We start from the raw sequence: 26903 nt of genomic DNA, 5'->3' as shown, positions 1-26903 counted from the left end.
ACAGAGTGGGGAAAGCATTTAAGTCTCTAGCGTGCATCCATTGTGCTTCCTCTACAGGATGGTTCTTAAATTTTACTAGATATCTAGAATACCTTCGGCCAGTTCTAGTGGTCATAAAGTCAGTGTCTATGAGAGCTTCTGGTTCAAGTATTTCAGTCTCTTCCTCTAATAAAGGTGGGTTTTCATAAACAGGATGGATAGGTAATTGGCCTCTAAATGGTCTCAATAAGCTAATGTGAAATGTATTGTGAATTTTTCAATGAGATGGTAATTCTAACTTGAATGCATTATCATTAATTTTATGAATGATTCTAAATGGTCCATAGAATCTAGGAGCTAGTTTGACAACTGGATGTCTATCTACACTTTGCAGTCTACGTTTTTTTATTCTCAGCCAAACATAATCATCAACTTTGAAATTCATGGTTTGTCTTTTCTTGTTGGCTTGTTTGGTATATGATTGTTGGGCTTTAGCAATCATATCTTTAACCTCATCAAAAATACTGTTATGCATACTAGCAATATCATCAGCACTCTGAATTCTATTAGACAAAGATGCAACAGGTGTAGATAATCTATATCCATAAATGACTTCAAACGGTGCTTTCTTTGTAGATGTGTGCGGTGTATTGTTATATGCAAACTGTAATAAATGCAAATGAGTGTCCCATGTCTGAGGTTTAGAGATAGTATATGCACGTAAAAGATCTAGAATGGTGTTGTTTATGGCTTCTGTTTGTCCATTAGTTTCTGGATGAAATGCAGATGAGAAATCAATCTTTGTGCCTAGATTAGCAAAGAGAGTAATCCAAAAATTGTTACAAAATCTAGAATCACGATCTGAAAAGATAACTTTGGGCAATCCATGGTTAGTAAAAACAGTTTTCAAAAACAATTGTGCTACTTGTGATGCTGTTAAAGTTTTCTTACATGGAATGAAATATGCTTGCTTACTAAATCTATCTACAACTGTCCAAATCATATCATGGTTAGATTTAGTATTTGGTAAACCAGTAATGAAATCCATAGAAATTTGTTCCCAAGGTTTAGATGGAATAGACAAAGGCATTAGTAATCCATACTGTTTACCATGATGTCTCTTAACTCTTTGACAAATCAAACATTCAGAAACGAAATTAGATACATCTGCATCCATATGCGGCCAATAAAAATCTTCAGTTAACATACGTAATGTAGATATGATACCTCTATGACCTTGATATGGGCGACAATGAATTTCATTCAAAACAAAAGATCGGAATGGAATAGTAACACGTAGTCTTTTTTCATAAAACATAAATCCATTATTATATGACAATGAATCAACAGGAATGAAATTATTTTGAACTAATTTATTCCAATAAGAATGAAAAGTAATATCCTGGTGATATATATCTTTCATAGCAATCAAAGAATCAAAAGATATGATAGAAATATTATGAATTGCAGGTCTTCTACTCAATGCATCAGCAACTACATTTTCTTTTCCAGGTTGGTATTGAATGATAGGATGAAAACTTTGAATAAAGGAAGCCCATTTGATATGACGGTCTGAGATTTGGGGTTGGCTAAGTAAATGTCTAATGCTTTGCTGGTCGGTCTTTATCATAAATTCTGAACCCATTAAGTAGTGTTTCCACTGTCTTAATGCTTGTACAACTGCTAATAGTTCTTTGTCATATGTGGAATATTTCAGCTCAGAGGGTTTCAGCTTACAACTAGAATATGCTATAGGATGATTGTCTTGCATTAGTACGGCTCCTTTTCCTGATCCGCTAGCATCGGTCACGACTAGAAAGAATGGTCTATTAAAGTCAGGCAACTGTAGAACAGGGGCATTGGTTAATGCATGTTTCAGTAAGTCAAAGGATTTCTGTTGATTTTCGGTCCATTGATAAACAATTCCTTTCTTGAGAAGTTTGGTTAATGGTAAAGCAAGTAATGAAAAATTACGTACAAACTTCCTATAGAAACTAGCAAGACCAAGGAATGAGCGTAAATCATGCACGTTTTTAGGAACAGGCCAATTCAATATTACATCAATTTTCTTAGGATCAACTTTAATGCCTTCAGATGATACAATATGACCTAAATACTCAATTTCTGTCTTAAAGAATTCACTCTTTTCAGGATTTGCAAACAGTTGATTTTCTTTCAATAATTGAAAAACTAATGACAAATGCTCATAATGCTCTTTCTCATTTTGACTAAACACCAAAATATCATCAAAGAAAACAATCACACAGTACTGATATTTCAGAAAGATACGGTTCATCATTCTACTAAAGGTAGCAGGTGCATTAGTCAATCCGAATGGCATGACTAAAAATTCGTAGTGACCAAACTGTGTTCTGAATGCAGTCTTAAATATGTCAGATTTATCTAGCCTCACCTGATGATAACCAAACTTAAGGTCAATTTTACTAAATATAGAAGATCCTTGCAGTTTGTCCATAAGGTCATCAACTCTAGGAATAGGATACCTATTCTTTACAGTGATCTTATTTAAAGCTCGGTAGTCAATACACATACGATAGGTATTATTCTTTTTCTTGACTAAAAGTACAGGTGCACCGAATGGAGAACTGCTAGGTCGAATTAAACCTCTATTTAGTAATTCTTCAACTTGACTCTGGATTTCTTTTTGCTCTATCTGATTGTGCCTATATGGTGCTTTGCAAGGTGGTTGTGTGCCAGGGATCAAATCAATCTTATGGTCTTCTGGACGTGAAGGAGGTAAACCTGGTGGTAGGTCTTCTGCAAAACAATCCTTAAAATATGCAAGAAATTCCTTATGCCTAGGGTGCATATGATTTTCCTTTGCTTGCAATTCATTCACCCAAATGAGATATGATTTACTACTCTTGCGTAATACACGTTTTGCTTGAGTATGCGAAAGCAGTGGAAAAACATTAGATGCATGCATACCATATAATGTAATAGATTTTCCTTGAAAATTAATATTCATTGTGTGTGTGGAATAATCTATATCTGGATTATGCTGGTGTCGCCAAGGCATTCCTAAAATAATGTCACTCGACTGTAATGGAACAACTAAGAAATTTCTTCTTTCAGTGTATGAACCAATTTGAATCGCTAAATCTTGCACTTCCTGTGTACCATTATACCTAGTGCCTAAAAATGCAGCTTTTATGCGATAATGCGTAGGTACAGTCTGTAATTTCAATTCCTTTACCAATTTTGCTGAAATAAAATCATGAGTACTACCGTCATCATGCAAGATAGTCTTTTCCTTTCCATGCACCAAACATTTCATAGTCAATAATGAATGTGGAGTAGGCATACCTGGTAAAGTGTCAGAAGTAGTAGTAGTGTCGTCCTCATCTTCAGTGAAATCAGGCATATCCTCATGTTCATCTTCGTCCATGACTCCAAGATAGTTGATATGAACTGGTGGCTTCTTTGAATGACAATTTGCTGCGAGATGTCCAGGCTGCTGACATTTATAGCATACTATTGGCTTGGCTTTGGTTACATTATTTGCAATGGCTGGAAGTCTGGGTACATTTGGATTTGTTTGTGGAATAGGCTTAGGATTTGGATTGACATTGGATGGTAATGCAGGTGGTTTAGCCCAATTCTTGCGGAAAGATGGTGAAGAGAAACGACCTGGATTAAACCTTCTAAAATTGGAATTGAATTGTTTAGATCCATAATTACCATTGGCTTGGAATTGCTGTGGTCGTCTGTCTATACCGTGTAGCTTATCTTCAGTGTCGTGAGCTAGTGAGATGGCGTCTTCAAGGGTAGCAGGCTTGAACATGTTCACTTTAGCGTAGTAATGTCCAAGAAGTCCAGACATATACTTCCGCTTATGTGTCGTCTCTGGTACTTCTTCAAGCATCCGTAGCTGTAGGAGTGCATTCCAAAAACGCTCTGTATACTGTGGTATAGGCTCACGATCCCGTTGTTGAAGTAGATCCCATTGCTTGATAGCCTTCTCATGAAATTGCAGTGGAAGGAAATTCTGCATGAACTTCTTCTTGAAATCTTCCCAAGTAGCAGGACATTCTATACTCTTGCGTACTACAGTCCACCAAAGTGATGCTCTGTCTACCAAATGATTAGTAACACACTTGATTTTATATTTTTCTGGATAGGTTTCCTCATGGAAATAGTCATCAAACTGGCTAATGAATGATAAAACAGTCTTTCCTTCTCGTATGCCATTGAAAGTGCGGAATTTGAAACTTCATTTACTTATCTTTGATTCCTTGCGAATGGTTTGAGCTTCAAGAGTGGCGTCGATGGTACGTCCAATCAAATCTTCAGCTTGAGGTTCTTCTTTGTCGGTAGACGCTCTTTGTAATTTTGTCAATTGCGCTTGCAATGCTTGCCTAGCCCTTCGTTCTTCTTCCAATTGCATCATGGTTAGATCTAGCTTTTGTTCCATGGTAGGCTCAGGTAGGTCGTCTTCAACCATAGGATCATCCATATGTGGTTCCGTCATCCTGTAAAAGTCAAAATACCTTTCTCACTCAAAATCAGGTTAGCGGGATGAGCGTAGCTCAAATTCGGGGTTACAAGGCTATGTGTTTTTGGGTATTTCTTTCTCAATTTTCAGAAAATATGCGATATTTCCGTCTTCGTATGCTGAAAATACTTCAGCGAACCTGCGTATGGGTAGAATACCTTGCCACGAACAACTTTGCAGTTCAGAGTTTTTGCGCAGTAACAACCCTTCTAGGAGTTTTGAGCACAAGTCAGTTCTGACTCCAGTTGACTAGTCTGACTTGCAGAGTTGCAGACTTAGGTGACTTGCAGAGTTGCAGACTTAGCCGACTTACAGAGTTGCAGACTTAGCCGACTTAGTGAACTTGCAGAACTTGATCACAGTCGACTTGCAGGACTTGATTTCTGGAGTGCAGGACCCGGAGTTGCTGACTTGCAGAGTGGAGATTTGTCTTGTCTGACTTAAGTAATTAAGCTTAGCTTTAATGGATTAAGCTTTTAGCTTAATCTAATCGTCTGATTTTCGTGGGGAGGGGGGGGCCGTTTTTCTCAGGCGGCGAAAAACGCGGGCAGGTCTTGAGATATCTCGCTGACGATTTGTTGTTTTTAAGGATTATTAAGCTCCTTCTAAAGCTTAAGTCAAGCTTAAACTTTGGAGAGAGAAGAGATATGAAGTTTTCTCACATTATATCCACGACTTTGGTGAAGGAGATGATTGCGTAGTCCTCCGCCTGTACAGCCTGGTCCTTCACGATCTGAGAGTAGAAACAGGGGTTCTTGATCGCCAGAAGTCTGCCTGTATCGACGGTTCGTGACGAGATTGACCGTAGAGCCCGATCGTTCCAGGAGCTCCGCCTTCGCACGAGATGGGTAGCGATTGGAAGCTCTTGATCTCAGCTCCGCTCTGATACCACTGGTGCGCAGATCGGTCGCAATATGCTCACGTAGTGAATCCCGGAAGGTCCCCAAGAACAATGAACTCTACCTTTTTGCACAAAAAATAATGTAAAAAGCATGAACGACAAGAGCAAGAGACCAATTGGGTTCAATCTCCCCCCATGCCTTGTGTGAGCGCTTCACAAAGCATGTATTTTATGTATATTTCTATCTTCATGCTCAATAATAGCCCAATTTACAAAAATATGACAAGCTTTTAGCTTTTGAGTTTGCTTTTACAAAAATAGGAAATAAAGCTAATGGACGGTGCCCATAGAGTCTGACATGCCCAACGCAATGTCCAAATAGAAATAACATATCCGTGCGCATAGGCACATACAAAATAATAATAAATAATCGATGCCTCAATAGACATGACAAAATATAGGCGTGACGCCTATCAAAATATAATCCATAGGTCGAATACTCGCTAGACTCCAATGCTTTCCTCCGCCACTGCTGCTATCTCTACACATCAACTGAAGCATTCACAATCATTAGTAAAATAATACAATTAAACCGACAAAAGTGAATACTTAGCAGTCTTCAGCTACATAAATAAATCAGCTGGTTAGAAATAAATCCTAACCTTAATTTATTACGAGTGCGCACTCTAAACTCATAAACGTTTATTAATTTAATATGTATTTTGCGAAATCACCCGCTATGGAATCACCCATGTACACACTAAATTAATGAAACGCCCGAAAAGGACAGGCGTCGCCATCAACTTCTCGCACAAAGAATCCACTTTGTGTATGAGCCCCGGTCATCTAAGTTTACGGAATCCACTGTAAAACCTCACGAAATCCACCGTGGCATGGAATCCACCGTGGAATATGCCTCCTGGCATCAATAATTGATTGTTGTGGTATTATTTTATTTTATTTAGATTAGATAGATTAATATAAGATTTAGATAGACAAGATTTATATTTAAATTTAGATATTGTTTTATTTGTTTGTTGTTAGTTTATAGTTTATTGTGGTATTATTTTATTGTGATTAAGATATAATATAATAATAATAATAATAATAATGATGATAATGATAATGATCATGATCATGATGATCATGATTGCTGTTGTATTGTTTATTAGTTTAATGTTATAGTTAATTAATTAATTAATAGTTAATAGTTATAGTTTAATTATGATGATTATTTTATTATTGTTATTGTTTATTATTATTATTATTTTTAGTTGGATATTATTAGTTTATTATTGTTTAGATAGATATTATTAGTTTATATATATCTATCTAATTAATAATATCTAAATAATAATATCTAACTAATTAGTTTATATAATATAATAATAAAAATAATGATAATGATAATGATGATGATTACTATTGTATTGTTTATTAGTTTATTTATTGTTAGTTTATAATTTATTGTGGTCTTATTTTATTTAGATTAAATTAAGATAAGATTTAGATTAGATATTATTTTATTAGTTTATTGTTATCTAATTAGTTTATAGATATAGATATAGAAGATTAGATTAGATAGATATAGATATTATTTTATTGTTTTTGTTATCTTATTTTATTGTTATTATTATCTTACTGATAAACGTTTTAGGATATGTGGATAGAACTATCCTTTGCCTCATTGATTGCAATTCGTAGGGCATTATTAAACTTAGAAAGTTATTGTTAATTATATTACTACTATTTACTTATTCGTGATCGTGACTTTCATTATTAAGAGGTACAACTATCCTTCAGAACTCATTGCGATTTGTGGGGTTGGCATGGATGTGGTAACCCTTCATGGCATTAAAAATCCGTTATTGATGTTTTTAAACTTAGGAGATTGTTTAGTGTGTGAATTATAGTTTCATTGGCAGGGGTGGGGAATGTTGCATTGTCCTGGGGCATGATTTTCTAAGAAAGGATATTGTGTGGTGTGCACCATGCAATGTTAGGTACACCACCTAAAATACCAACTCACTGGTCATTATGGCATTGCCTTTGATCCTTGACTTTTCTCATTATCTTGAAATAATCCAAATGCATCTTGAAGATCCACTTGAGTCTTATGTGTGGGATAAACAAATTGAAACCTCACTTTAGATGCTACTTACTATAGCAAATTCTATTGTAGTCAATCATATGGTCTAATGCACGTATGTTTAAATTTAATGCATTGGAAGTTAATCTAATGTCATCTAGGATCTTCCACTGTTTCTAATTTCTAAGATAAGATAAGAATAGTTGATATGCACATGGATGTTGACGCATGTGTTTTGCACAGCATGGAGGAAAAAAATACGTCTGTAGCAAATGTTGTGCAGTGCTCTCCCAATGTGCAAATGAATGTGTGCAAAGGAAAAGAGGTTGTAAGGAAGAAGGCAATTCGTTGTGCACTCAGGCATGTTGGAGGATATGAAAGTTCTGTTGGTTTTTTGAGATTCATTCATCGCTTGGATGGGCTTGAGAAGCAAGTAAAGGCACTATTTCGACGTCAAAGGGCTTCGATTTCTCTTGGTGAGAGCATTGATAGCCGTCTACAGCGGATTGAGAGAATTTTGGAGGAGAAATACGAAGGAAACCTTTGTGATGGGGTGAGGATACAGGATGAGTTGGAAGAAATCAAGGGTTACATAAGCAAGATATATGACCATGTCCGAAAGTATTGGCCACGTATTGGATCCTTGGATGATCATGATCAGAAGATGAAAGATCTTATTGACAGTGCTGGTCATATAGAGGATGGCGTATGTGAGTTAATTGCTCACAAGAATGAAAATGTTTCCCTTGATGTGCAACTTACTTCTTTGAAAGTTTCTCTTAATAGGTTTTTGGCAATGTTAACCCGGATGAATCACCGTGTGGGTTCATTCCCTTTCACTCGAGAGCATTGCCCTTGATGTGCAATTTTCTTCTTTCAAAGTTTATCTAGATAGGTTTTTGGCAATGTTAACTTGGATGAGTCGCTGCTGCATAAGCCCATCCTTGGAAATCTCCATTTTGAAAAACATTGTCTATCTCTTCCAAATTGAAAATCGCCACATACTTGATATATATAATCTTTACAAGACTTTTTAAATGAGTTGTGTAAAGACTTTTTAAATTGATGAAAATCTCCATTTTAATAAACATTGTCTATCTCTTCCAAATTATTAAGATTTTTTTATTTTTGATCTCATTTTGATAGTTTATATTTCCATATTTTCACCTTCGTATTCATTCATCTTTGAGCATCGAATATCTTTGGATCTTTAACACATTCGAGCCTTTGCCAAGACCTATGTATGGATCTAGACGAATGAACATCCATTAGTAGGGCTTACACACAAAGAGAGAGAGAGAGAGAAAGAAAGAAAGAAAGAAAGTTATATTAACGTCTTCTAAAGACCAAAACTGGCCTATGAGACAAACTGTGATACAACTGATGAGGTCCAGCTATCCAAAATAAAAGTGCTGAATGAAAAGCTAAAAACTGAAAACTGAAAATACGGTGCTGTGAGTGTGATAAGTGTCATATATGTGTATGTGCGTATGTAGCTCTGGTACTCCAGATAATGGCTACAAAAGGGGAACAAATGTCGGTTGTGAGAGGGGAACAACTGTCGGCTGTGATAAAGTGGTGCGATGTGTATATGTAACAGATGCAGGGAGATATACTATCCTGGGATGTAGTAGCAGTCGTCGAAGTCGCTAATAGCAGGTGATCCCTCCTGGATGCAGGATGTGGTACATCGGCGGTGGAGAAAGAGCAAACTGGAGATCTGAGATCCAATGTGTCGAGTGTCGTCGGATCTCAGTCTGCTGTCGATGTAGATTAAGAATCCTCCAGATCTCCTGTCGATGTGGCTGTGGGGTTCGAAACCCCCGGATCCTCGTGCGGCGTCGGGTACGCTGGTCCTCAGCCTGCTGTAGTGTGAGCCCGGAGGTCTGGCTGGAGGCTGGTATAGTAGCTCTCACTCTGTCTGTCTAAAAGAACTGTGTAATAGTCGTTTGGGTGGGCCCCTCTCTGACTGGGACCTGCTGTGTGCTCTACTCTCTGATGTGCCATGCCTCTCCCAGAAAACGGCCAAATGATCTCTGATCCATATCAGTCATACATCCCTGAAGTGAGCTGCTCAATGTGTATCTAGATCTCAACTCTGAGTATGCCGGGCATCTGAGAACAAAATGCTCCTCACTCTCCACCTCTGATCTGCAAAGGGGGCATATCCTCTCCTCCCGTGGGATGCCACTGGCTCTGCCACTCTCAATCATAAGCTGAGAGAGAGAGAGAGAGAGAGAGAGAGAGAGAGAGAGAGAGAGAGAGAGAGAGAGAGAGGAGAGGAGGTAAGGCATGGGTATATATTTGGTGAGTGTCATGTGCACATGTGGATGAATGGACATCCATTGAAGAGGGGAATCATTAATTGGATTTTAGTGAGCACTGTGTATGTGTGTGCTCATGCATGATTATTTACACGTGTTCGTGCATGACTATTCTTTTGTCTTTGAGTCCAAGACACTTTCGATTTAGGGTTTTCAATTGGAAACGTGTTTGTCTTCAATGACTTTGAAATTTCCCAATTGGGACTCTTATACTCTATTAAAAGTTTCGTGTAGTCATCATGGAACAAAGCAAAGCTATGGACGATGTTCCAAACATAGTGCATTCGACTCCATTGAATGCAATTGATTTGGTTGAATCAAAGAAAACATCGACAACATTGTCTCTTCGATGCTTGCCTGCTTGGAGCCGTTCGCATGGGTATGGGAGATAGTTATTCTAATAATTGTATTTTCACCAAGGTATTTTGTTCTTTTTGGGGAGATAGTCATTTGTGTATTTTGTTACAGCCAAAATGTGGAGTTTAATAGAGTGAATAAAGTTAATGTGCGAAAGATGAAAGACATGGCGAGGCAATAGGGAGGGCATGTTAGTAAATCCACAAGGACATCAACGATCCGAAGAAACACAAAGGGTGCTTCAAGTTCTTTGGAGTTTAAACGCCTCGAGACCAAGATGAATGAGTTGATGGAATTGCAGACGAGTTTATCCACACGTGTCGATCATGCACTTGCTATTTACTCTACAGAGTTGCATGAACAAGCTAAGGGTTTGTATGGTGTTGTGTGCAAGACAAAGCATACCCAGAGTGTTCTTCAACAAGTCTTGAGTGGTTTGGGTGGTGAAGTGAGGGAACTTTCAGCAATTGTCTCTGAGACAAGTAGGTTGATGAATTTGTTGTTGAATGATATGTGGGCATCGTTTTGGGGACTTGGAGATGACCGCGAGCCTATGATTTTCCAGAGGGGTTGTCGACTACCATTTTTGCAGTTCCAAATGAATGTTAATAGGTTCAATGCCTTGCTATAACAATTGAGTCGTCAAATGAATGGTCCCAATTGAGGAGGATTTGCTTAGCTAATACTTATGATCTATTATCATCTCGCTTATATCTTACTTGGAAGTGCTTGGACCAATGTTTTTTTTGTGATGATGTTTGCTTCCTTTTTGTGAAGCTTATATTGGTTTTAATGTAACGATGTGATACCTCTTTCTTGAGGTTTAATCTACATAAAGAATTATCATGTCTTGCAATGTGGATACAACTTTTTTTATTTTTGTAGTGTAGCGCACGCGAGAGTAATATTCTCTAATTGTAATATTCACCTCTCTCACTCACTCACTCACTCACTCTCTCTCTGTCTCTCTATTTAACATTTGGATGAAGGTTATGATCTATTGTTGTCTCGCTTATGAAGATATTGAAATGCTTGGGCCACTGCTTCTTTTGTGATAATGTGTGCTATCTTTTTTTGTAATGAGACTAGATTGAGTAAACTGTATTGGGTATCTACAGTGTGGTGTGTTGTCTCTTTCTTGACGCTTGATATTCATTTTTATGGTATAATGCATGTGAGTAATATTTTCTAATTCTATGGTCTAATTGTAATATTCTCTCTCTCCCTCCCTCTCTCTCTCTCTCTCTCTCTCTCTCTCTCTCTCTCCAGTGTTTGGTTCAATTTATTGGGGGTGATGCATTCTTCTCTCTTTTAAAGAGTTTGTAAACATTGATCTATAGTTTATTTATAGATATAATTATTATGTCTTGCAATCTAGAGAGAAAACTTCATTGATTTTTGCAATGTAGTACGTATCAAAGAGTAATATTCTCTGTAAAATATGTTTCAATGTCTAGGAACTTGCTATGGATTGGAATAAGATTGTGTATTCTTTCTCTTTTCAAGAGTTTCACTACAAGATATAGACCTTATACCGACGTTTAAAGCGAGGAAAATACAAACAACAAAATTTGCCCCCGTCATCGCAAAAAGCGTCGTTATTGACGACGCCATAGAAACATCACTATTGGCGTCGCTATTAGTGTCGCTATATGCGTCGCTATTAGGGTCGCATTTTGCGACCCTAATAGCGACGCCAATAGCGACGCAACCAGTAAATTTGCGACGGCAATAGCGACGGCAATAGCGACGCGAGCAGTAAATTTGCGACGCTAATAGCGATGGTAATAGGGATAAAAAAAAATTTGTGGCAGGGCAGATATAGCACTGTGTGCTTTATGAGAGCCATACAAAATAGTTTCTACACTATTGTATACAAAGCACTTGCAAACAAAAAGAATGTATACTGAAATCATAAAACTGATACATGAAATAAATACATGATCGCATAAAAAGTGATTGGTACAATCATGACATGATATCACTAATACATAGAAAATGTCTACATAGATCAGGCGACTAAAAAATAAAAGTTTGTGAGCTCCAAGGATCCAAGGGTGAGCTAGAAATCCTCGTCCCCCGAAAGCTCGTCCCGCCGCAAAGGAGCATCGAATGGATTCTGCAGAAAAAGAAACAACACATCAATCCACCATACAATAATGCATTCAAATATCTCATGGTAACTACGGACAAGAAAGATGAGTGACTTACAAGGCCGCCGCGTCTATACAATCGGTCGATCAATGCATTGAGACCGTGCCTCTCTACATATCGAGTCTCAAGGCCTTGTGGATCACGATTTGTAATGGAGTGCTGCAAAGAAAACAAAATGCTAACTGTTAGAAACATGATTGTCAGTAAAAAGAATATTTCAAAAAAACAAACAAGCAAAACAAAAGAAAAACTTACAAAGTCCTCCAAATATGTCCTGTGGCCGCCACTCCCAAGATGATGGACCACTCCGGCCTCGAGTCGTGCCCTCGCCGCCTCGCACTGCTGACTCCAACGTCCTAGAGAATATGTAGCCTCCTCCCTCAGTCGGCGCCAGTCGTCTGCATCTAACCACTCGGGCTTTGCAGCCCCACTCTTGATTGCCTTGCATGCGTCGGATCGTCTATGTGACATGTATGCACGCATGCAATCCATTATCCAACCCGTAGAGAATCTATCTACTGCGGCTGGCACCGAAAACTCCTCATGCAAGGATGCTACAATGTAGTCCTTGCTCCCCTCCGGTATGTTCTTCCAATGATCTAGGACGTTGTGCCGAAAAATTTGTTGGCACAACTCTCTCATGCGAGTCATCACCCTCCTCCCCTCATCATTCATGATGATGGCTCCTGACCTACTATCAACCAGATATCCATAACCCCTAGGAGTCTGCCTAAGATGGGTCCTCTCCCATCTCCGTCCACGATTTTGGGCATATCCAGAAGACCCCTCTACATCTGGTGTACCGACAGGGGTAACCTCTCTCGGAGTGGCACCTGTCGACGGCTGTGCAAAAGCCGGAGTAGCTGGAGTAGACATCCCCACAGGTGTGACAAATCCTGGAGGTAATGCAGCTCCAGCTGAACGACGAGACAGAGACACCACATCCGTGTCTCCAGAGCACCATCCCCCTGATCCCGATGCAGTCCCTCCCTCTGGCCCAAGTCGTGAGCGTTGAGATCGTCTGCTCGAAGCCAAAGCATCCGATCGCGCTGAAGCAGATCTAGCAAAGCGCCCTAACGAAGAACAAGACAGCTCCTAGTCTGCCATCTCTCTAAATCTCGCGAGCTGGTCTGGAGACATGCGTGTGAAGATGTCCTACAACTCCTCATCGCTCATCCCTCAACTCATCCTGAAAATGTCACCTGCACAGATGAAAAATGGTGTTAGAATAATCAATTTAAATTATACAAAGCACGGAAATATAAATCATTTTTTAAAAATCCCTCTTAAAATGCATATCTTATGTACCTTTATAAGAGATCTAAACAACGAATTAAGTGGATGCTCCAAGTATGAAGTATCATATGGTCCCATGTTAATCTCCTGACACAACTCCGCATACACTGGAAGGTCGATAGACATGTCACCACAAAAGAATGAGTCCGCCTCATTCTCAAAAAATTATTGGACTCTTGTATTTCCATCATTGTTAGCAGATGTGGGCTCCAAGCTTTCGACGGCCTCCACCCCATGTAATATCGACCCCTCTATTTGCATATTATCTTCATCTATGCTCAGAACATCACTTTGATCATATACTCTCGCACTTCGGGGAGTTGAAGGTATAACATACCACCATCGAGGTTGTCGGGGGTTTGGATAGAAGATTACATGTTCACAAACACGTACAAAGCGAGTTCAAACCATTGTGACATAAACCATGTCGGATTACAATTAGTAAGCAAATGACTCCATGTACCTGTTCACAATGGGCCGGCAACACAAAGGTATCGCGCAAATCCGTCCATTTTTTTTCCAGAATCTATTTCGAGAAATCCCGATGGACCTCGTCGAACTGTTGCTCCAGCTCCTCCAAGTACCACTTTGAACCACTGCACATCAAATAGTATCATGGAGAAGCTACGGTAATCCACTGTAATAATACTTTGCAAGTTTCCAAAATACTCCATCTCATCCACAACCGTGTTCGGATCCGTTGCTCATCGTCGGCTCTCTTGCTCAAACCTTGCCATGATACCACAGTCCATTGTGGAGCGCATTTTGTCAATATGCTCCACGCGAAAATGCCGTCCGTGTGACCATGCTGCACTATATATTTTATACTGTACATTGAAACACTCAAATTAGATGTCGCATATAAAATCTAGATACGACAGATTCTAAACCCCTCATCACCTTTGGACTACATACCCTCGAGAATTCCCACTCCTCCATTGAGACCTCTGTCCCTTCGCTGGATGCTGCGGTCAAGGCTCCATGCAACCATCGTGTTGACATAAACCATGGCATCTCCTTCATGCCTTCGGGATATCGAATCGGTCGATGACGCGTACTACGTCTGAATTCAGCTCGCGCTTCCTCACGATCTTGCCTTGCAATCTGGTACTTGGCGAGCCACATCTCCATGGAGGCATGGTACAATATACAAAAAGATTCACCTTCTCTTCCATTGAGGCATCCATTCTTTTTTCTACCCCATTTCCAACCACCACATCTCCAGTCAGTCTATCATCATCCTTCGGCGTCCATAGCATTTCATTGTCTGGTTCCACCATTGGTAGCCATTGTGAGATATGCACTAACGCCTCTGACACCAACCAACCTTCGACCATGCTACCTTCTGGCCGAGCTCGTTGTCGCACAAAGCCTTTCAGGGTTTTCATGAAGCGCTCCAGGAAGAACATCCATCGCGTATGGACAGGTCCAGCAATCTCCACTTCGTCCACAAGATGCACAAGAAGGTGGACTTGTATCGTGAGTATGCTAGTGGATAGGTATTTCTCAAAGAGACAGACCGTCTCCACTGCTCCCCGCCTCGCGGATTCAATAGAGGACGTCTTAATCTCTTTCTGTGAGATCCATTGCACCAAAGTCGATAACTTGTAAATGGCCCCGCGAATTTTTGGAGTAAGGCATCTTGCGATCGCGATCAGTAGGAAGAACTGCCACAAATGAGAAAGCATTATGAATAATCGCCACTTTTCAAATTGTAAAATGCCCACGCTAATTACAATCCATTCGTAGCACAAACCTGACATATCTTATACCAATCATGGGATTTTAGCCCCAACAATTGGTCATCTTTAGAAAATGCGGACCTGAGAGAACGCATCATACCCGTCAGAGTGCGGATAGACTTGATTACTTGCTTCACAATGCGCTCTTCTTTAGTGGACAAAACCCAAGAAGCGCGAGGAAGCTGCACGTGACCATCAGCACTCGACTGCGGCCAAAGCGCCTCCATCTTACCTACCTCCTTCAAATCCATTCGTGCCCCTATAGTGTCTCTCTTTCCTGTGATGTGGTCCCATAGCAAGCTGCCCACATTCTTGAAAATATGCATGGGATCCAACAAGTGGTTGACCTGTAAGTGGGTCCAATATGGCAACTCGTAGAAAACTGAGAACCGTCGCATGCGGCATTCATACATGTTGGAGGTCGTCCAAGGAAACCTTCCCTGAGTTCATGATCCTCCGAAAGCGGCGTGTCCTTGATATACCATCTTCTTCATGGTTCGTGACCTTCGGGAGTCTAACTGTGGCCCACACAATGGACATGCATGATAACCTGAGGTAACCAGACCTGTAAGGCGAGCCACGACCTAGTGAATACTTGATTGAATGAGATAAAATATAGATATTACCAGCGAGAACGGAGGTCTGCTCACCTGAGCACTCTCCCAATCCCGAAAAGTCATGCATCGTCCACATGAGAATGGCTCGAATGTTGGCTGACCGCCGACCATCGCATGTTGGCTCGAATGTTGGCTTGAATATTGGCTGACCGCCGACCATCGCACCTGCTCATATCTTGCATAGTGACCCCCTCCTCCCACAAAATCTTAAGCTCATTGACTAATGGACGAAGATACACGTCCATATTTTTTACTTTGTAGCCGCCTGGGACGAGCAAGCTAAGGATGAGATATCCTTTCTTCGTAGAAAGCCATGGAGGGATGTTGTAGTTGACAAGGACTATAGGCCACACACTGTAAGAAGTTGAGCGCAGACCGAATGGGTTCACACCATCCATTGCGAGACCGAGCCGAAGATTCCTTGGCTCTCGCGCAAAGACTGGGAAGGTAGAGTCAATGTGGCTCCATGCGCGTGAATCCGTTGATATTCGTTGAACTCCATCAGTGGACCTATTCTGCACATGCCACGTTGTCAAGCTTGCCATGCCGGACGTACGAAACATGTGGTTTATGCGGGGGATGAGCGGAAAGTGTCTAAGAACTTTTTGAGGGATGGTTTGCCCTTGTAAGTCCTGTCGATACCTGTGAGCACCACACTTTGGACATGTCTCCATAGTCTCGTATTCATCTCGAAACAGTACGCAATCTGTTAACCCCAACACGAAGAAAGCAAAAGGAAGTGGAAGTGGAAAAGACGCAGGGCAAAGGCGGAAAAAAGGTAGCCCGACTGAAGAAAGAAAAGGAGAAAAGGCCAAAAGTGCAAGGGCAACCTTAAAAGTCCAAGGCAAAGGCAAAAGGGGAAAGGTGCATTTTAAAATAAAAAGGCGCACCCTGAAATCTTGTAAAAGAGCGCCGGGCTCTCACCCGTGCAATTTGTAAATGTAGACGGGTGGTGGACAGGAAGCTAGGAAGATAGAAGGACAATGGGAAAAAGGGCCTAGGCTATGGCCGGCCATGTAAAAAGGGAAAAAGGGGATTCCCGCCCAAAAGGGATTTAGGGTTTTGTATATAAAGTTGAAAAGTGAATGAGAAGCTCATTCTTGTGTGTGGCCAAAAGTGGCTCTCCTCTTCTTCTTCTTCTCCTTCTTGCTTGCTTGAGCTTGTGCTTGAGAGAGGGAGTGTGAGAGTGTGAGGGAGTGAGTGTGTGAGGGTGAGGGACCAAGGAGGAGAAGCTCTCCATCTTCTCCTCTCTTCTTCTCTTATCTTCTCTTCTCTTCTCTTGCTCGCGGACATGGAGCTTGGAGTGTGGAGCTTGAGGATGGAGCTTGCTTGAAGCTTGCACTTGGATCGTGGAGCTACCGGAGTGCGCGGGAGAGGAGGTAACTCGAACGGCATCAAGGTAAGCTCACTACACCCGTAAGGTATGCATTGCGTGTCGGCTATGTGAGAGGTAGCCATTAGTGCTCGGCTTGGAACGCTTGAAACAATAAGCAGTCCGTGGGTCTTGGCGGTTGAGTGAAAGCTCCCACATTTTGGTTCCGTTGCCGGGACCAACGGATTCAAGCCTTGAGTGCTTGCGCGCTTCGAATTGAGCGTTGGAGTAGGGTTTTCCCCAAACCGGTGCTTGAGGTAGATAGGTAGGAAGCGAGGGGGTTGAAGAGGGTATTCGATCTCCTTGGCAAGTAGGTTTTTTGATTTCTGAGATTTATGTTGTGGAATGGAGTAGTATAGGTATTTATTTTGTGATTTGGATGCATTTAGGATAGGAAAAAACAAAGAAAAAGAAACAAACAGTAGGGTTCTCTGTTGCTGTATAACAGGCTAAAACAGGGAAATAGGGGCACAGATCCTTGGAGTGCCATTCGATTCGAGCACCACAGTGGTTCCAAGCATGTCTGGCATTCCCTTGTAGTGTCTCGCACCTATCTAGAAGGCACTGGACGATTCGGTGTAGTAGACGTCAGTCTAGAGGCATCGCGTGCAACTCGCGGGCCGTCGGCCGCGTAGTCGGACCAGGTCGTCCAAGTCCCAGAATCGGACTAGTCCATACTCGGACACTCGGAATCGGACCACTCGGACCGGTCCATAATCGGACGCTCGGACCATCTTGTCTGATCGGACCACTCAGACCAGCCTGTCCGATTTTGGAACTCGAACCACTCGGACCAATCCGTCCGATTTTGGAAATCGGACGCTCAGACCACTGTCCAATCGGACCATCCTGTCCGATCGGACCACTCGGACCAGCCAGAATCGGACCGTCCGACTACTAGAATCGGACCACCCTATCCGATCCGATTCCCAGAATCGGACCACTTTGAGAATCGGACCACTTTTTTGATCCGAGTCCTACAATCGGACGTGACCAAAATCGGACCACTGGGCCGATCGGACCAACCCAAAATCGGACGTCTGATTTTGATAATCGGACTCCTGAAAATTGGACATCTGAGAATCGGACAAAAAAGTGTCAAAATCGGACAGGTATCTAGAACACAAATTTTGACACATCTAAACCCCGAGATTGACCCCAAAGGCTACGTAGAGCTAAAGGCACATGATAGATCCATCACTGGGCTAAACTTTAGAGCACTTAGTTCAAAATTTGGCTATAAACGGTCCTCCAAATTGTGCATGGCTTTTACCGTAACGGCCCTGCGGGCCGGGGGCGGCTCTGCCCCCTCCGCACCTCCCCCAAGTAGGTTGGAGAGAAAACGCGCACTGTGACAGGACCTCCAAATTGGACCCTAGTGTAGCAATGGCTCTACACAGGCATGGATTCTCACTTGCAAAAGAGCAACCAAAAGCCCGTACCCGAATAGAGACAAACAGAGACCCTAGAACTTCAATGGGCCCATCTAGCCAACAAGGGCAAAAAGGCCACACCATGAGAACACAAGGACATTGTGTTCCTACCATGTCTAGTCAGAGCGAAGTGCAACATCAGCAAGCTACAAATGCCAAGATGACTAGACATGACACTCTTGACGAGAGATGTACCTTGAGCAACACTGCACAGACAACCCAAGACATTGGTGGAGAATCCACGTCTGGTCATGCAAGTGGGGACTCAAGGGCATTTGTCAGAAGGCTTAAATTTACAAGCCAGGACTCGGAAGATGAAGACATAGTACCACCTGCTTATCTTAGGGTCAAACTCATCGCAAAAAGAGAGCATACTATTGATGCTCTAATTGATGAAGGAGCAGATTCTAATATCTTGACCTATGAATCATGGACCCTACTAGGCCAACCAGAGCTGACACCGACTAGGGCAACTCTTAGCCCTTATGGGGGACACCCACAAGCACTCATAGGGAAGTGCAAAATCCTTGCGACAATTGAAACAGAAAGCTTGCCTATCCTATTTCATGTTCCTCCAAATAGTGCTAGCTGCGGGAAAGAAACCCTCCTAGGAAGACCCTTCAAAAGGGCGACCAAGTGTGAGGCTGACTATGTAGCATAGAGGATACACCTGACACTACCGGGTGTGAGGATAGTCACAACCTTTAGCAAGGGTGACCTCATCAAACCTCGAGGGAAAGGCAAGGAAGGTGCTGACGTAACAGTCAAGCCTACTAACGAGGGCAAGGACTTGTTGGAAAAGTTGATACAAGCACACGTCGAACAATGAGGACCAGTGAGTGAGGCCATGCTTGAAACAAAAAGGTCAAGAGACAATGCCAAGGATGGGCTTTGGACTTACAAATATCGTAGAAGACCCCAAAAGAAGCCCAAGCCTTATAGACGGAGGCATCGATGGAGAGCCAGCACAACGCCACGATGGATATCCAAGGCGTTGCTTCGGTCTCAAGGGTATTATGCAGGCAACCGATGGATTTGGGTGCCAAAACCCCTTGCTAAACCTCCCTGGTCAACTGAAGGCCAGAGTGCATCAAAAGCAACGAAGCACAGGAGGAAATCTAAGAGAAACTCTAGGTCTCGAGGCAAGAAACCAGACATGAGTGTTCGAAAGAAAGAGCCTCAACCTAGCATGCTTAATAAGCAGATGTCATATGTAACCATTGAGCATGCACAAAAGCCATTAGTGCCCAATGAGCCTTTGATTTCCCAAGGGGAGAACAAACATCATAGGCACAACATTGCTCATGGCAAGGCTACTCGCTCAACAAAGCAAATGGCACAATCATCTAATAGCCTTGAGAAAATCAGTCAGCTAGTGCCACATCCACCTAGGAGTCCTAGATCTCCTACGCCCTCTTCTCCCAAACAGACACAGGAAGCACTACAGCAGTTGTCAAGGGCGACTGCTCAATTCCAATCTCTATCTCCATCTAAGCTTCCAACCGTCAAAGAGGTGGGACATGATGCCATCTGTAGCTCTCGACCCAAGGATATGCCTGAGCCACCTAATGCGACTAGACCAGCTCATGTTCGATCTACACAGATGAGTGCTCAAAGGCCAACAAAAGACACAACCACTTCTGATCACCCTAGGGACTTGACACCGCAATCCACCAAGGGTAGCCAGCCCACTAAACTAGTCGCTACTACTTCCAATCAGGGACCACAGCAGTCACAGCCCTTGGCTGTGACAATGCCCCTTGTGGAACGTTTCCTTAGTAGTTTACCTGTGGAGGAGAGGTCGCAACCAAATCCCTCGACAACTCCAGCACTTTCAAAGTACCTGAAGCCTAGGCTTGAGGAGAAACCTCTCAAAGCTGTGGTCAGGGAGGTCACGCATCAAACCACTCAACCTGGCAAGGCTATTCAGCAGGCCACGACTATGTCCCATAAGGACACACTAGAGAGAGAGAATGCCGAGGCCCAACCAAGCATGTCAACGGTTGACCTAGTCCAAGGTCTTGAGTCGTTGAGAGAGGCACCTTCATTGACCAAGAAAAAGAGGAGAAAGCAGAGAAAACAACAACAGTTGCAGGTGGTTGTGGACCCCAAGAACATTGAGACGAAGGGCATTGGAGAGTTGATGAATAAAGCATCGAGTCCATCCACCAATCAACCCACTGATGCCTCTCCTAATAGCGGTGAAACCTCAGACACATCTGTGTGCTCTGACAAACCAAAGCAACAGTTGCCATCAACAGTTGCTTGCAACACTCTATCCACTAACAATAGAACTCATGTTGATCAATCAAGAGTGGATACAACGCTGTCACAACAGGGTGACAAATCTATACCAGTCACATCCGAGAAGAATCATGACGAAATAGCAGTAAAACCTCAGGAGAAACGTGAGAATCCCAAGAGCATAAGAAATCCTAGCGTTGACCAATCTTGCTCATCTAGGTCTGAGCCCCCAGCCATGCTAAAGCCTAAGGAAACTCTTAGAACCATGTGCCCTCGTTGAACATAGAAGTGTCGCAGAATGCTTAACTGAGTTGGAGGCTAAGCTCAAAGTGGTCGCGCATGTCTACGTCCTTGCGGACATGGGCACAATCCCCAAGGAGTAGCTTGGAGATTACTTGACCTTTCCTCTATCATGGGAAGAACAAGAACATCTTAACGGGCACTATGACAGGCTCCTGCATGAACACATGCGACTCATCCCTGACGAGGAGACCGACGAATTGCGCTTAACCGTCACATTCAATGAAGTGCTCTGCCGACGGAATCTCGTAGACATAGAGCTACTAAAGCGATTGTCAGCAGGCCAGAGTCAATTTGAGCAGGGTTGGTGCGAAAGCCGTGTGGTAATGGCCGAAATAGGGGCTCAGATCATGACGGTCTCAGAAGAGCGATTGGCCAAATGGCGGTCTCAAAGAGACCCAACCTACGTGGCACCAACTTCCCTTCGAGTGCTCACTGACATTCGGGGTGCGGACTTAGCTGGGACTAGGCTGTAAGGCCCTTTGATTGATAAGGTTCTCACTGAGGAGGAGTTACATATTGCCAGTAGACTCGGTCAAGGTTCCATGCTACTCGACGTGGCAAAATATCTATCAGTGTTAAGTCAGCTGCCACGAATACTGGATGCGTGTGCCACACTCCGGTACAACCCCGAGTTCTACACTTGGTTCTTATCCTCGTGAAGTGACGTGGATTCATAAATATGTATATAAATAAACATTGATTCTTGTGTCACCTTGTATAAACAATATTAACACACACAAGCAATGATAGTCAAGCGCAGGCAGAAGAGTTGGGTCTGACAGGCTAAGCTCCTCAAGTCCTCCTCTCATCACGCATTTAAAAGTGTGTGACCAGCCCCACCTCCAGGTGAGAGCATGCAACCCACATTGCCGCCATAGGAAACCTTGACTAACAGCTCTGATGGTGTAGGCAAGGTGTAGTCCTTTCCAATACACCTGCTTTCCTGTTTGGTCTATTCTTTCGAGGATGTGCCCTATCCCACTCCACGACAACCAGTCCATGCGACTGAGCATAAACTAATATCCGCTAATGACTGGAGGCCACACGAACATCAGCATGGGGGCCATTCCTCTACAACAAACACCGCATGCCTCACCCCTCCCCTTCTTGTCATATGCGCTTCATAAACCACACTAAAATCCCTTCCATGCAAACAGTTGTATCCTGTATCAAGGTCTAACCCTTGGATTGCGTCTTGCAGGTTTCCTTTTGCGCGGAACGCATGGAGAATCATGGAGATCTAGCATGCAAAGACGCTCTTCGCAAAAGGCGGGAGCATGTGGCATGCGCCCCTCCACCGGAGCGCTATGTGCCCACCATCAAGAGGTATGCCAAGAAGCGAGGCCCTAAGCGACATTGCCCAGGGCGAAGGCCGAAGAATCCTCGAGTCAAGAAAGTCGAGACTCGAAACACGCAACAGGTGGCAGCACTAGTGGTACGAACTCCCAGCTCCCACTCGGGCCCCAAATGCTCAAAGGCAGAAAGGGTAGCTCGGGAAAGAGAAGAATTTAATGAATTATTTAAAGACATTCTGGAGACGGTATCGGGCCGGGATTACACCATTCATGTCCCGGCCGACATGTTCCTTGCTCAACCCCACGGGAGCCCCACACCAGCAGAGCCCCAATCACCTGGCCACCCAGACTCGCCCCGCCTCGTACAAATCGAGTAGCCCATGATGCATAAAGGGCTTATCAAATGATAACTGGCCATAACTTTTTGTTTTTAAATGGTTAAGTATTCCCGACTTGTTAAGTGTTGACATGTTCCCGACTTGTATGAACTTTTCATATCTACGTTTAATATATTTCAAGCCTTTAGCAAAAGAAAAAGCTAATCAAGCGCAGGTGATAAATATCTAAGTCAACACCATAGAATTCCAATAAGTGATGTCTCCTTGCATTGCACTGGTTTATTATAGTTGCGGCATATACAATGCATGTACTCTCATGAAGCGACAAGTGGATGCAGGATAATACAGGTCCTTGTGCGAAAGTGTTCAATGCCTGATCACTGCAAGACCATCGACCCCACAAAGAGCCGCGACAAAGCCATGCTGCCGAAAGCAAAAATCACCTGCATTGCATGGCCCAAAAAACATTCCTGGGCCACGCCCCCTTTCTGGGTCAAGCTCTATAGTTGGCTCACGGCAGTCGTTATCTCAATTGTACCCACATCGCATGTGCCGCTAGGAGGGTTGCAATATCTCAAGTGCATCTCCCCCTTCACCAACTGCTTCTCTAACAACGAGGCTAGGGCACCATCATCATTGTACTATTCATTTTCTGAGCCTTCGAAGCTTGACATTTTCCAACCCATTGAAAGGATGATAGCCTCAACATATTGTAATGGTTGTACTCAGGCAAATAAAAAAATAAAAAAAAGAGAAAAAAAAAGAAAAAGAAAAAAGAAAGAAAGAAAGAAAAAGAGAATAGAAAAGAAAAAGAAATGAAGGGAAATATCAGAAGCACCCACGATCACAGCACAGCACCTAGGGGTCCTCAAATTAGGTACGTCTGGTGACCTTGGTTGACCGGCTTCGTCCCTATTCCCCTAGCCCCTTACAATCACCCACAATTGTTCAGGGCACATCAAGGGCAGGACATACCTAGGGAGCTTGTCTCGCCTAGGGTTAGACCTGTCACCCTGACCCACTTGCACAATTTTCTTTTGCACTCTGCCTTAGTACCCTTGCAATCAGTGGTGATAAGCACCGCACGATTGGCCATGAAAAGTACACCATACGCATCAAGCAAGTCCAATGGTTTCCAGCTACTGAAAGTGCGGTGTGCTTGTATTCAATTATGCTACATCGTGCAGTTACAATGCAAAGGATGTCTCCTATACCTTCACCTGTATTCCTTCTCCACATGGACAACTTTGCTTCATCCACGCATTGTTATGAGAAACTAGTCCACGGCCTTCTAACTAGGTAATATTTAAGTATGTACGAGCACTCACATAATATCTGTACCAAAATATATCCACAGTTTGGGTCCTCAAGTACAGGACAATACTCTAGGCTTGCTTAGAGTTCGACCTGTCTCCCAAACTAATCAAAATATGTCTTGTGCACGATGAGAAGCCTAGCACTACCCCTTAAGGAGAGACCACATGTGAGGTTTTCCAATTGCAGGTATAAGGTGTTGTTCGCTCTTCATCAACACTCAACTCTGAATGCTTATCCCTTACTATCCGACAAGCCCGCAAAAGATCATCATGTGCCGAATCCCCAACAAACCAACCCTTGTACTGGCCATCAATGCAATCCCCAACACAAAATAGCCCTACCGCCAACTCCAACAACCTTCCACCAGCCACCTTGGCCACCAACAGGCCCCCAAAACCTTCTACCACACCACCACCAGCACTCCTCCATGGAAACCACCGGTGTCCTTGTCACCCACGTCTTCGGTGCCTGCTACAGCCTGCTACCTACGACGGTGAGTGCCATGGGACTGGCACTCGTCTAGGAGGGGGGTAATGTTAACCCCAACACGAAGAAAGCAAAAGGAAGTGGAAGTGGAAAAGACGTAGGGCAAAGGCGGAAAAAAGGTAGCCCGACTGAAGAAAGAAAATGAGAAAATGCCAAAAGCAAAAGGGCAACCTTAAAAGTCCAAGGCAAAGGCAAAAGGGGAAAGGCACATTTTAAAATAAAAAGGCGCACCCTGAAATCTTGTAAAAGAGCGCCGGGCTCTCACCCGCCGTGCAATTTGTAAATGTAGACGGGTGGTGGACAGGAAGCTAGGAAGATAGAAGGACAATGGGAAAAAGGGCCTAGGCTATGGCCGGCCATGTAAAAAGGGAAAAAGGGGATGACCGCCCAAAAGGGATTTAGGGTTTTGTATATAAAGTTGAAAAGTGAATGAGAAGCTCATTCTTGTGTGTGGCCAAAAGTAGCTCTCCTCTTCTTCTTCTTCTCCTTCTTCTTGCTTGCTTGAGCTTGTGCTTGAGAGAGGGAGTGTGAGAGTGTGAGGGAGTGAGTGTGTGAGGGTGAGGGACCGAGGAGGAGAAGCTCTCCATCTTCTCCTCTCTTCTTCTCTTCTCTTCTCTTCTCTTCTCTTGCTCGCGGACATGGAGCTTGGAGTGTGGAGCTTGAGGATGGAGCTTTCTTGAAGCTTGCACTTGGATCGTGGAGCTACCGGAGTGCGCGGGAGAGGAGGTAACTCGAACGGCATCAAGGTAAGCTCACTACACCCGTAAGGTATGCATTGCACGTCGGCAATGTGAGAGGTAGCCATTAGTGCTCGGCTTGGAACGCTTGAAACAATAAGCGGTCCGTGGGTCTTGGCGGTTGAGTGAAAGCTCCCACACAATCGTTGATACATGCATGGATGTTATTGTAGTCCATGCCAAGCTTCCGTAAAACATGTCGTGCATCATCACAAGAATCAGGCATGGTATTTGCAGGTGGTAATATATGATATTTCAATAACCTGAAAAAAATCATAAAACACCTTGAAAAAGCACAAATGTTTGTAATAATATTGTCAAAAAAAAAAATCAATGAAGTCTATGTGCAAGATACCTGAATAACTCGGTCACACTCGTATCACTCCACCCGTATTTTGCTTGCACACTTAAGAGTGCAAGAAATGTCTTCAACCGAGATACTCAGCACCCATCATATAATGGTATGGATGCTTCCTCTCTAAGCGGATCAGATGTCTCAACATCCATGGGAATCAATGCATCGATCATTGCCTCCATCTCGGGCTCCAAGATTGTAGGTAGGTCTGGAAGGTTGTCTGTCTCCTCTGGCATTGACGGTATAGATTGGCCTTGCGAGTGGTGGATTGGCTCCTGCACTCCATCCATCGCACGCCCACAAACTCTTCTAATCGGCCGCAAAGGGTGCACTCCCCCTTGGGACGAGACATCACCCCCTTGGATAGAAAATTTGCCAACAAGACCCAATCTTATTGTGTATGGTTTTCAATTAGCTTGCGAGTACAATGCATGATTAATATTAACTTCAAATTACCGTTTGCTGAAAATCCGCAATCGCCTGATCAATTATCTCAAATTGAAACTTGCCAAATTGTCGTATGTGTCTGTAGACAATCGGCGTTTTCGTCTAATTGCCAACTTGCATTGAGAGCAAGGACATGGGACATGCTGATTAAGATACACCTCGCGATCTTGAACAATAAGACCTTCTTCGTTTTCCATCTTATCTACATTACAGCAAACGAGGCTCAAATGGATAGCTTTATGGAGATGTATGTCAAGTTGCAAGTTGACCATAAGCTCTTGCTTGAGAGGTTTTAGCCTCTGCAAGAGCTTGAGAAGCAAATTTTGTAAAACATTGAGGTTGATATTGATGCATTCATCGTGTTGAAATCTACACTTCAAGATATAAGAAATGCTTTACTGATTAATGTAAAGAATGCATTGTACATAGTAGTTGAGAGATTTATTGATGTTATATCTCGGCCATATACCATGCTCAAGGATTTGTTTGTCTTGGTAGATAATTATTCGTTATTGTTTAAAAAAAAAAGCATTGGTTCATAAGGTTCATGAGTCGAAGACTAAATGTTTGGACTTGATTAAAAGATTGGATAATGGCTTAGATGCTAAAAGGAAAAGTGATGAATATGTTACTTCATCATTGCAACAAAAAGATTGGTGAC

This window comes from Lygodium microphyllum, chromosome 2, assembly GCF_053477565.2.
Source record: "Lygodium microphyllum isolate KBCC chromosome 2, Lygodium_microphyllum_v1.1.10, whole genome shotgun sequence".
In the NCBI taxonomy this organism is placed as follows: Eukaryota; Viridiplantae; Streptophyta; class Polypodiopsida; order Schizaeales; family Lygodiaceae; genus Lygodium; species Lygodium microphyllum.
The sequence above is the reverse complement of the archived record's forward strand: the minus strand, read 5'-3'. Positions refer to the sequence as shown.